This window comes from Osmia bicornis, chromosome 7 (genome assembly GCF_907164935.1).
Source record: "Osmia bicornis bicornis chromosome 7, iOsmBic2.1, whole genome shotgun sequence".
NCBI classification, from domain to species: Eukaryota; Metazoa; Arthropoda; class Insecta; order Hymenoptera; family Megachilidae; genus Osmia; species Osmia bicornis.
In genome coordinates this window covers 4,959,805-4,974,577 of record NC_060222.1, presented here as the reverse complement: position 1 = coordinate 4,974,577, position 14,773 = coordinate 4,959,805, and the positions used below count along the sequence as shown (strand labels likewise).

The window sequence follows — 14,773 nt, the reverse complement described above, 5'->3', positions numbered from 1 at the left end:
TGTTATTTAATTCCTTTCAAATTCAATTTGGAAACAATTGAATAGCCCGTTATCGATTAGCAAACAAAATTATATAATAATGAATACAACCGTATCGCCTAGTAATTATTTCATGTTGTTCAAGGCTAATTAAGGATCTGTTTGTGTATCATTTAGTCTCTACTCCGCGTCCGCCCATACATTGACTCGTACTACTTAAAATTCCTGAAACAGTATTCCAAATACTGTCTCTGGTACAAACATCGAATCGATACGTTTATTAAACGCGAAACGAATTAAAAAGTGAGCAAATTGTTGAACAAAAATTTCAGCCACTTGATACGTCGAAATGAAAAAATAATCAAACTTGGCGTCCAGTTTGAATCCGTGTATGAAAAAAATTTTTTCAATATCCTGTCTACTCTGCGAGGGAGATGATAAAATTGCGTGAGAGTATAACATAATTAAATTACCCGGGGGTCGAGCTTGAAATGAAAACACACAAAGGTATCTACACGTTAAAAGTTGCGTAATGAATGTTGAAACTTATGCAATTATCGGGGTTACCCGAGTTTATAAGCGTCAAGGGACCGGAACTGACGTTGTCAAGATCTATTTTGTAATTAAACTTAGAAGACACGAGAAACGACGAACTTTGCGCGTAGACACTAAAAGGAGAAAGAGAAGAAAAAGAAGTGTATTCCAAAGAAAGAAAACACTTTGAGGTTGGTTCGTGCAAGTTAATTAGAATTTCGCTCGTACAACTTTTCGTCAAAATGTTTACGTGCCTGACTTTTCTAAAGTTTCCTGTTAACATTGTGGGGATTATCAGCGGTGTATGACCCCTTTCCTGTGCCACCTTTTCGTCAAAATGTTTATGCAAGTGCTCCATCACGGGCCTTGTTGATATATATACGTATATAAGGGTAAGTTTATGTTGGAGCGTCGATAAATTATAAGAGCGTAGATCATAGCAATGATAATAGCTGCGAAAAAATATCTCTGGTCTGTTTATAATAGAGCTCTGATAATAAGACAACTTTATAACGATAGAAGCGACGATAAACAAATACCTATCCATAATTTTTGCTATTATTCATAACCAAATTGACAATGAACATTGAAAAATTAATCAGGGAAGTGTTTATTAGATCCCCATTATGGGATCAGAGAAATAGTGATCATCACAACAGATTTATCTTAGATAAATTATGGGAGATTAGGATCTAATAAACACTTCGCTGATTAATTTTTCCAGCCAATAATAACGTACCAACATAACATAAACGTACCCTAAGATTTGAGAACATAGAACCCAGGCGTCTGGGGCATGGACCGTCCATGTCAGCCCCACTGACGAGTTCTAGTGGATGGTTCCCAAGACGAAAAAGCCATAATTTTTCCGCCGGTATCCTACAATATTTATCACAGGATACCGTTGATAAATCACGTTCTACTTCGTGTCCGTTAAAAGTTAGCAACTCCGAACCCTTGCTAGGTTTCGGTTTGATCTCTGTAGTTTGTTGCTGCAGATAGCAAGTTTCTACTTGTTCTGATCTTGCCTCTAAGCTGCTTCGGAACGTTACTGAAGAGCTTCAAGCAAATTCCGAAAGCCAAACAGGAGAGGACTTTATTAATTTCTTAGCGGAATTCAATCTTGTTTGCAACATTTGCTGTCGCGTTTCATCCGTTAACATTCAATTTCTCGGTTCGTTAATTGGTTAGTTAGGTAAGAATTTCATTGACGTGGAGCTGGCGGTTTACGTTAGCCGAGGGTGCACGTCCAGGAACACGGGTCCTGCGGACAAAAGAACGGAGAGCCTTGATTTACTACCGCGCATAATTTTCGTCCCGGCATTAAATTAATATTTCCCCGGGCCTTTTGTTCGCTCGCTGGCACATAACTAACGAAGAAAAGAATCTTGATGAATGTGGTTCCTTTTGCGAATCCCGTTCAGCTATAGAACGGTGAACGCTCGCGAAGAAACGAGCATGACGCAAGAAAGGACTCGTCCTCTGAATGGAACACGAATCCTTGGTTAGATGGTTAGTTTTCGTTCGCGGGAAGGAATATTTGTTCTTCGTTAAATCATCGTCATGGAAATGTTATTTTTCTGAAATTTCCTTCACCCTTTCGCATTGTACGAAATAGAATACCCTTATTCTATTATCGTGCTACAATTTCATTTCACTCGCGCACGAAGAATGCACGATACAAACGCGTGGATAAATGTAGAGGGGAAGTTTAAAAAATTTTAAATGTCGTCTGCAACTGGCCACGACTACGGAAACTTGGTTTAAAAGGAACTTGCCAAGGAGAAGGGAAAAAGAAACGTAACAGAGGGAAGAGTCTGCAGTTGCTTGGGAAAGTTTGAAATTTTGAGGACGTGCGAAATTTTCGTGGAAAGTTTTATACCATCTAACACGATCGAACTTTATTTCTTAAATTTCTTTTTAGAATGGATGCTAATGTGATTATTTTTTTTATTTTCAGATTTGTTGCTTCAGTTCTTCCTCCTGGACAACCTCTGACACTTGGGCGCTGATGGGTGTCACTGGTGAGTTTTTACCAAAATATGAACAGAAATGATATTTTTAGTAGATGAAAGATTTTCGAGATAAATGAAAACATATATGATTATAAAAGTTCTTTCTCACGTGTAAATTGAAATTTAATCAGATCCCGTGTAAAACCATTCAATTTCAATTTTAATCAGTTCCAGAAATTTTTCCCTTTAGTTATCTGCAAATGTGTAAATGGAAATTTGATCATTCGTTTATTGAATCCATTCAGCTCAATTATACGAGTTCGTAACGCGTTAATGAAACGATTAAAAAACAAGAAAGGGAAGTAAAATCCTCCTCATTAAGAGGTATTAATCCGAGTAATTAAATTAAAAATTAAATAACGTTATCTCTCCTAATTTTTATCGCAATATTATCAATTGATTATATATATTTTATTACTCTCTTCGCCCACACAATGATTAACAGAACAAAAAAATAAAAGCTTTTTATCGCAAGCTCGAGGCTAGCAACAGTCTGCCGGTGTTTTCGAATAAAAAACAAGGAAAAGTTTGTAGAGGAGAGAGCTCGTTAAAACGTTGGCAACTTTGAAACAGCCTGTATTATAAAGTCGAGGGTTCTCTGGTCGACTGTTTCGCAAAGCATATTGATTTTCTATCGAAAGTATAGTCTTGAGATTCGACGACCTCGTTATCGTTCTCTAGGCCGGGCAAATCTGAACTCAGCCAAATTCAAATCGAATTTTCCTCTTGCACCGACGGGTTGCACGATTTCGAACCATTTCCGGGCCAAATACAATCGTTTACCTCCTTTTACCCAACACCATTTCAACCTGGTTAGACACTCGAAAGGATGTTTTCGTCCCCGTTTACCCACTATCCTTTGAACTAAATCCTACATTTTACAACGTCTCATGCCTTTTCGTCCTTTCAGAACAATTTTATTTCCTCTTCAACACGGAGTAATATGAAAGAATTTTTTGAAAAATTGCTCCCACTGATTTCAGTTGTTTTTTTAGAAATTAAGACCAATTTACTAAATAACGTATTTAAAAAGAAAAGAATTTTTGAAAAATTTAAAAAGAATTTTTTGAAAATTAGTCCACCAATTGTTGTTCTTTTTTCTTTTTTTTTTTTTAGAAAATAAGACTAGTTTACTAAATAACGTATTTAAAAAGAAAAATATACCCTTTCATGCGAAAGGGTTATTTTCACCGTAGTCCCTCCTTCTATTCAAATTCACTTTTAATCGCGAGCTACAACGTCGACGTACAAGCGGCTCTTGATGGCATCGTTATCGCCATTATTGGCTTCATATTGGGTCGTTAAAGCCGTTCCAGTCGTAAAGCAGATTGAACTCGAGCCAGTATTTTGACGCTTGGTAATCCGGTCCCGTCGCATTTCGAATAATTTAAGCATTCAACAGACGTTTGTTCGTTCGTTGTGCCGTCTCGTTTCGACGAACATTTTTGTTCGCGTTTTTCCCAACTGCCGGAATTACATCGCTCGCATACACGTTCCTCGAAAAAAAACGTATCTTTTTTCCTCTCTCGTGATACTCAAATGATTCTGGGGAACCTTCATAAATCTCGCTGTGAAAACATAGCGGAATGTTTCAGCAGCCATCCATCTGTTGGACGTTCATTTTTAAATCGGACATATTTTTTTTTTTTACGCCGAAAAAAATTCAAAGTTTAAGCTTTCAGTTTGATATATCGTGCTATACATTCCATCGATAAGGATTTATTTTTATTTTTTTTTTTCCCCCCCAGAAACATAGGCTTCCGGTGTAATTATAATGTAATTATCGCGGCGACCACGCAGCTGTACATAACAGCACGATAAATTTTCGGTAATTCGTATTACTTTCGGTGCATTAGTCACGGTTAATTGCCCGGCTGCTGTGAATAATTTTTTAATGCGTAATTTCACGGATGTTATTACATCCACGGATTATAAAGTTGATTCGAAATGTACGTATACGTATTGCGATTCGTTATTTCGATGTCAGAGGAATGATTATTTTGCATAGTAAATATAAAACTGCACGCGGAGAAAAAAACGGAGGAAAATGTCAACGTTGCCTGGTACAATGAATCAAGTTAGCGAACTAAATTTCATTCAGCTCGGTTTTTAACTCGATTTCCTCTGCCCGAAAGCGTACTCGGTCGTTCACGACATGTCAGTCGCTGTTAGGGCACCGGAAGCGACCCCGAAGTGTCTTGATTAAAAAGTTTTAAATAGTTTCCACTGTTGTATACCGAATTATTCACTATCGTACTTACAAGGGGAACTACCCCAGTGTAACGCTCACTTATTAATGAAACTTTGCCATCTTGTAGAGCTCGTCGAGCTGAACACGCCCATACCCCATTTTGGGGGCAGATGGTTAATTGTTTAAAAGATATTAACAATTAAAGTTAGTTACAAACTTACACATACAATCGCCTAGCTCTGCGGTTAAGTAGATGACTTGCAATCTAAAGGTTCCCGTTTCAAATCCTGGATTCCCAACTTTTTTTTTTTTAAGATAATTTACAGCTGTGCTATAATCATTGTATTTATTAATAATTAATTAGGTACGCTGCAATTTTCATGTTTTCTATCTTTCGTAAACCTCGTCCAAGGGTTAAATCATCCCTTGTCATAATTTTCAGTCGGTGAAAAATAGAGTTGCCAATGTACAGGAGAGCTTATTTACCGGGATGCAATCTCCCGATAATTAATCCTCTTCCCTCGCGTTGCATATTAACAGGAAACTTGCACTACCCCGAAACTATCTCCGTTTCTACGTCGCGAAATGTTTTCCTTCCCTTCTCAGCCGAAATTCGTTAATCACCCAGCTGTCTTGCTCGATCCTGCGGCAACAGCCCACGTGGAAATCGATACTTGCCGGCGAACACCGGCTCCCTGACGATCCTTCAAAAGTTTCGTGCACGAAATTGAGAAATTAACCCGGCAGGATCGCGTTGAGGTTGCCGGAGAGAGGGGTGGTTTATACGGGCGTTAAAGGGTGCGCTGGGATCTTCCTGGGTGAACAAGGTGGCAGGAGAGCTGGGACGATGGCAGATATACGTCGGTAATTTATCTCGTATCGTATCGATTTGAATTACAAATTGTCCAGGATTATGGCTCCATGCTGGGCCCGGAGACGCGTGAACCGTTTCACAGCCCCGGATCAACGCGTCCATCCCTACTATTTTATCCATCGGTTTCGGTTCGCAAACGCAGCGAGATCACTATAATTTTCAATCGTAATTGCTATTTCATGGAATAGATAAAAATTTCAGCGTCAAAATCACCTGCAACGTTACCTGTTAAACACCGTGCGTCGCCGATTCTCCGGCATTCGGTACCGTAGAAAAATTTACCGAACACCGTGATCATGTTACCGATCGGAGAGTTGCATATCATTCTGATAAACCTTCTCTGCACGCAACGTCGTTTCATTATTATGTTTAATATGGTTTCGCGTTAATCATCGTCCGTCGGGGTGTATCTTAGCGTAAATATCGCGTGTTCGCGTGACGTGGACGCGGAGCTTTCTCGTAACGAGAAACGGAACTGCGTAGATCCGGACATGATAAAAAAAACGGCGCGAGATCCGTTTGTTGTTGAAATTTCCAGCGAAATTCGACGATCGCTACCACGGAATTTTAAGTTCCTTAATTGGAATATTTCTTACCCTGCACGATTTTCTATTCTCCCCCGACGAATAATTTTCGATAACGATCACAGCCGAGCATCGAAGTAATTAGGGTAAACTGGCGAAAATTTGCTGGATCGAAAGGGGAAGCTGAAAGCATTGAAAAGAATAGGGGAAATGCTGCGGCAAGAGAAAAGAAGAATCGTGAAATGTTTCTCGAAAATTTTACAAATGCCCACGGATTTACGTGAAACTTTTGAAAACAAGTAGGGAACCGGTAAAGAGGCCAGATCCGTGCCTTTGATGCACCTTCCAAGAGTATTCTATGGATGCAACCGCGATAGATGCATGGCTAAAAAGACCCCTGTAAATTCTAGGAAACTCTCTGCTCGTATTTAAGACCTCTTAGAAGCGTTCGAATTGCATGCAAGTTGATGAGATTAATTAGCCAGGCTAATTGGAAATCGGAAATTCTTTATTATCAGGCGTTTCGCGAAGGAATCTTCGGAATGCAATTTTTTTTTTTATATTAAAAATGAGAAAGGGAGAAAGTTATGGATGGTCGGAGGAACGGAAAAATTTTCTCAGAAAATTCGTTGAGCTCGAAATTTATCCAGGGAGCCGGATGCTCGTTTGAGGAGACCGGGAGATTTAATATTGCAATCATGCTGCTCGGGTTATCGCAAAAGTGCATTATCGCTGCTCGTGCATTCGCGACGAATTCGGATTTTCTTGCCGAGTAATCGTGTTAGCCTGCATATTCACCAGAGATTACATATGCATCCTTCAGCATATCCGGAGACATGCATAACAAACGCGTGTACCTACATCGTGCTTACGTCCCTCCATGGAAAATCTCCAGAGTGGGGTTACAATACCTTCGTTTTTATATCTGCATCAACGACCTTTTCCGTAACGTTTATCTTATTCCCTTTTTTTAACCAGACCAGATTCGACTGAATTTTATTCCAACCACGTTTGGGCGAACGATCGTTGCTTATCAAGTTTATAAAATGGACTGGTCAAATTTCTGTTATCTCTTCCTTGCAATTTCTCTGCAGATTCGTGTTTTTGATATTCTTTAAAATATTACAAATTTGTGTACTTGGATATTCTTTGAAAATATTTTACTAATTACATTTATAAAATGAACCACGAAGGAACCTATTCAGTCGATGATCCATCGAGCTATTAATCCCTCAACGTATCGCGATTTTAACAATGATTAATGCGAATCGTTCCCCTCTAGGAGGTTCGTTTTCAACGGTGCACGATCTCGCGTTCAGACCCGAGACGGTTTCTTATGTTCTCTTTTTCTTTTCACCGGGGTCGCTCGTTTCGAGCACGACATGCACTCGCGGGCAACGGCAACAACGAAATAAAAGGGGGCGAACGACGAAGTTTTCTTATATAATAAATCTGTTCGCGGCGACGTACTTTACAAGCGTTTCTTTTTTCGTGCTCGCGCGTGGTAGAATGAATAGCGGGGTGCTCGTTCCGCGAGTCACCCTCGTCGAATACCTAATTCGACGCCGCGTTTCCAACCCGCCTGGCGAGGCAGGTTAAATAAATCGCGAAGCCAACTTATCTGATCCATCAGCACCCGTCACGATCGAGTTAAAACTCTCGAAACTCGGCTCGCGTTACGTGACGCACCCAACCGCCCCCGCTCCTCGATTCGTGACACCCTTTGTTCCTCGTTTTTCTTCGCGGTACCCGCGTGCGTTACGCGACCGCACGGATAAACCGACAGGCTATTTCGAGCGTGTATCGTCTTATGAATAATGCATCGCAACGGGATTAATATTATTTCTCGATGGACCCCCTTATCTCTGCGGAACGCCGCTCTGTAATCGATATTCGAAACGTGACACTTCGAACCGTACTTTCTTCGAATTAATTCCGTGAACTGCGTTCCATTGCCTGCTCGATCGATCCTTGCCTCCTTTTTGCTTGCTTCTCCGATAGGATCGCTAGGATTTATCGTCGTTACAGCAACGGAATGATATGGGTTAAATTGTAGGCGTCGATTAAAGAGAATTTGTTAATTTTCATTTTTTATGCGCCCAGTTCAAAGGTTGAAAGGAGGATGATCAAAGGCGAAAAATCGAGGAATCGTCGGTAAGCGAGAAATTAAACGGGGTAGGTTTCTCCTTTGAATCCACTCGATTTCACGCAGATTAACGCGGTCGAGCGACTCGGATGCAAAAGAAAACGCGTCGCGACGCGTCGCCGCGGGAAAATGTCAATATCGGCGGGAAGAAATAGGGGAAAAGCAGACGAGGCTCGAGCCGTTGAATAATTCTCGCGTTTCACGACGTGTCTTGCAAAGAGAGCGTATTTTCCAGCCGGCTCCTACTCCGTTCCTTCCGAGCGGAGGCGTTTAAGCGGCTTAATTCCCAATAAGCTCGAAAGCAGATCTCTCTCGAATTCGTCGTCCCCCTGTTTTCCCCTGCCCTTTGCCAACACCATTGTCTACCGTGATCTTTAATGATCCGAGTTGACGAATGAAAGGAAAAGGATCTTTTTTCGGGAGATTGATCCCCGTCGGGATCATAAATTTAATGTGATTGAAAGGAAAAGGGTTATTGAAACGTTTGAGTAGGATTAATTCAGGGCCATTAAATTAAAAATTAAAAAGTTGGGGTGGAAAATTTACAGTGGGTGATCAAATTATTAGAGCAACTCGTATAAATTGATGATTTTACATAAAAATGATTAATTCTTAAATGAAAACCGAGTTAAACAGAATTTTTATTATTTTTTTATGATCTATTGATGCTTGTAAAATTATGATATCAAAATTTGTGGAAATATTTATTATTAGTAATAAATGTTACTTGATTGAACGTTTGATAGAAGTATGGGCCAGAAATAAAGCAATCAAAATGAATTGTTTAATTATTATTGCTATTAAAAACCTTAAAATTGTGGCTCTATTTCTACACAAACACGAAAAACCCTTTTTTCATTAGTGGCTCTAATAATTTGATCACCCACTGTAATTCAATTAAAGAAGTAAAATAATTGTCTGACAAAGCATTGGTTTCTCTACTGCGCCAGTAAGAAGCATCTTACCCTGTTCGTGTTTAAACTGAAAAATATCGACAAATTTTCAACAGGATCCCGGGTGTAATTGACTCGCCAGTAACTGGGAATCTTGTCTGAAACTTTCCTTGTACCTGGCCACGCGAAGGAGGATTCTTAAACAGTTGGAAGTATTATGACGCTCGCTGGGATAAGAGTTATGAACTTTCTCGTGTATCCCCACGCTGTATTCTCGAACTTCTTTACAACGTTCCGGTGAAAAGGGGGGTGAAATAGAGGGAGACACTCGTGCTTTCTTTCAACGACAAATTGCGTGCCGGCTTAACGAAGTGGAGGAGTTTGCATTGCTCTAGAAATAATCGTCGGCAATTACAATTCCATTATCGTTCGTATCGTGGAAAAGAAATTGACTTATACTTTCAGTTGAATTAAGGAAAGTTTCCAATTTCTGGAATATCGGGTGTTTCGCAAAGTAATTCAAAGCGATTTCAGTAGAGTTCATTATTTTCTAAAATATCAAATTTACTCTTCCGAGTAACAGAGCAATTCCGGGAAGTGAATTTCGCGAATAAAACAATTCCTTTCGCTGAGATCACATACCTCTAATGAATTTCTCTGTTTGCAAAGTGCGATATTTTAACGCTGATAAAAGCTACGTCTAGGGAAACTGGTATCGGAGGGTAATCGATATCGGGAATCAACCTATTAAACCGTCGAAATGGCTGAAGTTCTACCAAGTGCCAAGATAATTGCATTAAAAGAACTTTTCGACTATCATCTAATTTGAATTCCACTGATTTTTGCTCGTAAATTTTCAACATTTTTTCCTCTTTTTTTGTGAAGGTAGTATACTGGTCAGATCAGGAATTTCGTTGGCATCGAAAAAATGGTCACTGGAAAACGAACTATTCACAGTTTACCTGCCCGGTTTTTTTTCCATTTCTCTCTATTGTTCTTCTGGAAGAGACACAAAATATTTTTAGGAAAAGGGTGCTTGTCGTTCCGTCAGTTTTTTAAATTATATAACATTTCAATATTATTAATATTAGTATTGGTATCAATAGTAGTGCGAATCAGCAATTGTCCAAGTAGTAAAAGTCAACGATAGCTCAGACTCCGCCTACGAAAAATTCCATATTAAACATTATTGAAATGAAACAGATAAATTAAGCTATACAATTTCTGTCACGCACTCAACCGTGTATCAATTCACTCTGGCTGGAAGATAAGCCGAACTTCCGGTTAGATCAAGCCGGTCCTCCTCGAGTATACTTTGGGCCTCGTTACACGCATTAGGAAAGCACGTATCGCGAAGTTTGCTTTGCAGGGACACGGTTTGTACACGGCACACGTGCCCGGATGGATTTTGCATGTTTGACTTCCGGTTATGTCTGGGCCACCAGCTGCCCTTCCCGTCGATTCTGCATAGCCGCTCAATTCAATCCGAATTCATTTCCATTCAGTTTGATTTTCGCGTTTCGGAAAATTCTTTCGCAAACATTTTAAAGCGATATTAACGCGTTCACTGTGAATTTTCACAGATCTATTGATGCTCCGATTATTAATTATCGGAATAGTTGATATTTGAATTTCAAAATGGTGTAATAATTGATTTTTCAATAAATAAAACGAATGGAACTTTGGACGATATTTTGGTCACGAGATTCGTTGTAACGCAAGATTGAATTAAATCATGGACGTAAAATTTTGAGTGGACTTGGGTCACGTCATATCCTACTTTCAACTCTGTGCTGCATTAACTATATTCTAATGGACAGTGGTTTCAACTCGCTAAAATTTCTATTACACCTGCCCCAAAGTACCCATATTGCAATTTTATTACATTTTCCAAAAATTGAGACTTAGAAAAGTTTCAGCGAAAATCTAACGTTACTTGTTTCTTTAACTAATTAATTTCACGTTTCCAATAATTGGTAACTAGTAATTCGTAGAGTGATTTGATTATAGAATAAATTGTTCGAATTGAATGGATCGAAACGACGGAAATCGTAAATCGGCCCATAATGCAGAACAATAACGTTACTCTCTGTTTAATGAAACAATGCCTGCCATAAATTGTCGCGAGGAAGTACCAATTTTAACACTCGAATAATGTCCTTATCGTATACTATAGAGTCGTTAAAGTTTGATGGCCGATATAAAGAAAGCGATAGCAACGGATATAAAAATTCCAGGAGCAATTTTACTTTTATCTCTGCCACTTGACGGAAAACCAGCTTCCCGTCCACGACTATCGTCACCGTCGAAAATCAAACACCATTGACGTTTCCCAATTTCCAGCCTCTCATCTCTGAGCCTTCTCCCTCCTCGAGCGTAAAACTTCGTCCCCCTGGAACATCTTGACCCAGCTGTATTTCTGATTAAAACACATTCCTGCCCTTTTATTTCTTTTGTTTTTATTAGTACAAGAATTATTCTCTTCTATACGGAAAGAAAATATTGAAAATTTGCCTTTGACTTTTTTCCTATGAAAAAAGGATACTTTGAATGCATAAAGCAAAGGATTCGCACTCGTAAATGGAAGGAATAATTCATACGTTATTTTCATTGGAAGATGTTTTCCATCTTGAGGAAGAGAAAATATTCCACTTTCGATTTCTGATTTTTTAAACAAACTCAGACAACGAAGCACTTTAAATACAGAGAGTGAAGTATTTGCACTGTAAAGGGAGAGAGAGTCCCTACAGTTCTAGAAAATATCGAATATATCATCTTAGTATTGTTTCTTCTCTTTCTGATAAAATATTGAGACCCCTTCAAATATTTCACACTTGGAAAAATGAAAATGTATTATTTTAGTATAATTATTTCTTAATTTTTTTTTTTTTTATTTAACACGTTGAACGCCACAGTGAAATTGAGCATTTTTATGGGACGTATTAAGTTCTAATTACTAAGAATAGTAATAATTAATTTTCAAATTTCAAGCTTTTATTTGTACCATAGCAATATTACTTAAAATAATGTTTTTCCATCGTTTTTTTTTAATTATTCAGACGTGTCACCTGTGTTCCCCATGGCGTTCAACGTGTTAATAATTTGCTGGTTTAAAAAATGCAAAAATTTCTATGACACTGGTTAATCGAAATTCGAAGCATTCCAACCATTCTAATCGTTCAGTGTTAAAACAGCTGATGCCAGTACGCTGCCGTACAAACATTTACGCACAAGGTACGCAATTAACCTTGTAAACAACAGAGCGTTACCACACGGGTACGCCTTCAGACTCGATTCTGATCGTGGCTGATTCAAGCCAGCGCACACGTGTATATACACATACGAACGGTGAAGGGTGTGCTCCCTTTCTCTGTACTCCTCTTCTTCTATTTCGAATGCGAGAACCGCTTAACCAACTGAATGGCAGATGTAGATAAAACACGAGCGCACTTAGGCACTGTGTCGAGCTGCTATTTATTCAACAGCACCGATCTCTCGGCAAATGTTGAAACAGTGGCCACTTTACTTCCTCGAGGATCATGAACGGGAACGATCGTTTTCACGTCTTATCGTCGTTTTCTATTTTCCCTAATACTCGACGTTTCAATTTTTCATAAAAATAAAAATATCTTTCGCCTCACAGTAAAAAGGCTTCCCAACGAAACCGATACACGTGTAAAGGTTACAGTTGACAAGGGAGAGAATTTCTGTTTCATCGTTGCAACGTGTCGTTTCATCGCCGGAAGTGTACAGCTAGGAGAGAACATAGTTGCAAATGTGTAACAAGGTTGCGAAAAGCAATATTTTTACGCGAACAAACGGTAGCCGGCTTTGCTGCGTAACATTATTCCGAGAGCGTTTTTTCGTGCGTGTCCCTAGGGTATTATAAAAGCGTTGCAATTATAAAATTACATATTCTTTTGTACATTTTCTGTACCGCAAAAAATGTACTCTCTCTTAATTTATGGAAAAATAAAAAAATAAATTCGTGGGTGATGACGTCAGTTTCCAAATTTACAATATAATGGACAATTTGTAAAGATTTTAATTAAATTCTTCTAATTGATTCTGTTTAACGAGTCTGTCGAACGAAGCAGCCGAGCAACCGGGTGGTATAATGAAAACGAAAAATAAGGGGTATTTTGTTAAGCTTTTTCCTATGGATTTGTGTGGTCGCAAGAGGAGGGAAGGTTGCTTTAGAAGATTAAAATTTTTCAAATTTCCAACGAACCGGTGTTCCACGGCGAATAACGACGACATAACGGGGTCTCTGCTCGGGCGCTGGCCAGGCTGAAATCACGAACAGATGGCTTTCCAGTATTAAATTTGGTTCGCGGTAAATTACAGGACGACGGCCCGGCAGCCGCGGGCAACAAAATGTATAAGCTCGCCGCGACCTATCTCTCCGCGTCGACTTACAATTAAAAAGTTAAATTGAAATTACTCCGGTAACCGGCCTCGAGAGCTGCGTATTAAATTGGAATTTCCGTTAATGCAAGGCGTTCCCGTGTATCCGCCTCGCGACAACCGACCTCCCGTTGTTCTTGTTGCCAACGAAACTTGTTGAGTTTTCTCGAAAATTCACCACGCTAAATTATTCGTACGTTCGTGTGTCAAACTGTTAACGAATGAAATGGTATACACATTAGACTCGTATATTTTCCGAGTAATACCCTGACCAAAAGTGTGCTACAAATTTTGGGAATATCAGAATTCAAATTTTCCTTCGGTTGTAATATTATTTTGGAAATATGGAAAGACGGGAAAATTGTGGAAAAAGAAAAATAAATTTTAAATTGGAGGTGGAGGTTTTTTTTGGAGGAATTCAGCTGGGAGATGGAGCACCGTAGCTCATAAAGCAGTCGAGGAAGAGCATCGATCTTTTGGAAACAATATCTCACCCCTGACAATAGGGAAGAAAAGCCACGGGTAGCATAAAATCGACTGGTCCAGGTATTACCGCAGCTAGGACCAGGCGAAAAACAGATGGTACCGAAATTCACAGCGAACTGCTTCCCGTATTTCACGGTTTCGCGGCCATATTGCGGTTATTGCCATACTCTTGGCTTGCCCGAGGCCCGATACCTCCGGAATTTCTTGAATTATCCGCCTTTCTCAGACGTGACGAGACTTCGCATAGTTTATGAAGTTCACCGATCGAGCCAACCATCCGGCTCCTCCGACCGAACGAAATTTCTTTTTCAAATGTTGAAAGTGGAAAAATATCGATGATTATCAATGGTTCGATACCCAATTATCAACAGTGTTTGCCACTTTGCAATATTTAAATTAAAATAATTTTGTACCTGTTGTATATTTCAATACCTTTATAGTAAAATCTCTTTAATCCAGTGTTTCCCAACGTGGGGGGCAATTTGATTGTTAAGGGGGGCAATTCGAAAATGGACTCGTCCAGAGTTTAAGTTAACCGTATGGCGACTCTCGGTAATAATTAAAATAATATAGAAAAATCCTTCATTAAAATTATTTCGTACTTGAATTTCAATTCTCCATTATATGTTTTTAAAATCAACTTACCGTGTTTCCTCAACAATTTCCTACTGATTTCTTCCTAAAACCTATCATTTAAGTTTCTTCAGTGAACAATTCAATTTTT

General features: G+C 39.1%; 1 protein-coding gene and 1 long non-coding RNA gene across 2 annotated transcripts in view; one reads left to right on the top strand and one right to left on the bottom strand.

The window, feature by feature from the left end:
* Positions 1-14,773, top strand: part of LOC114876958 — a 131,013-nt gene that overhangs the window by 33,689 nt on the left and 82,551 nt on the right. Inside the window, exon 3 of the long non-coding RNA XR_003789479.2 lies at positions 2,474-2,537. This is a non-coding gene — a long non-coding RNA (uncharacterized LOC114876958). The remainder of the gene's footprint in view (positions 1-2,473; positions 2,538-14,773) is intronic.
* The window catches only part of LOC114876957 (neuroligin-1-like), a 99,444-nt gene that overhangs the window by 56,479 nt on the left and 28,192 nt on the right, over positions 1-14,773 (bottom strand). The window lies entirely within an intron of this gene.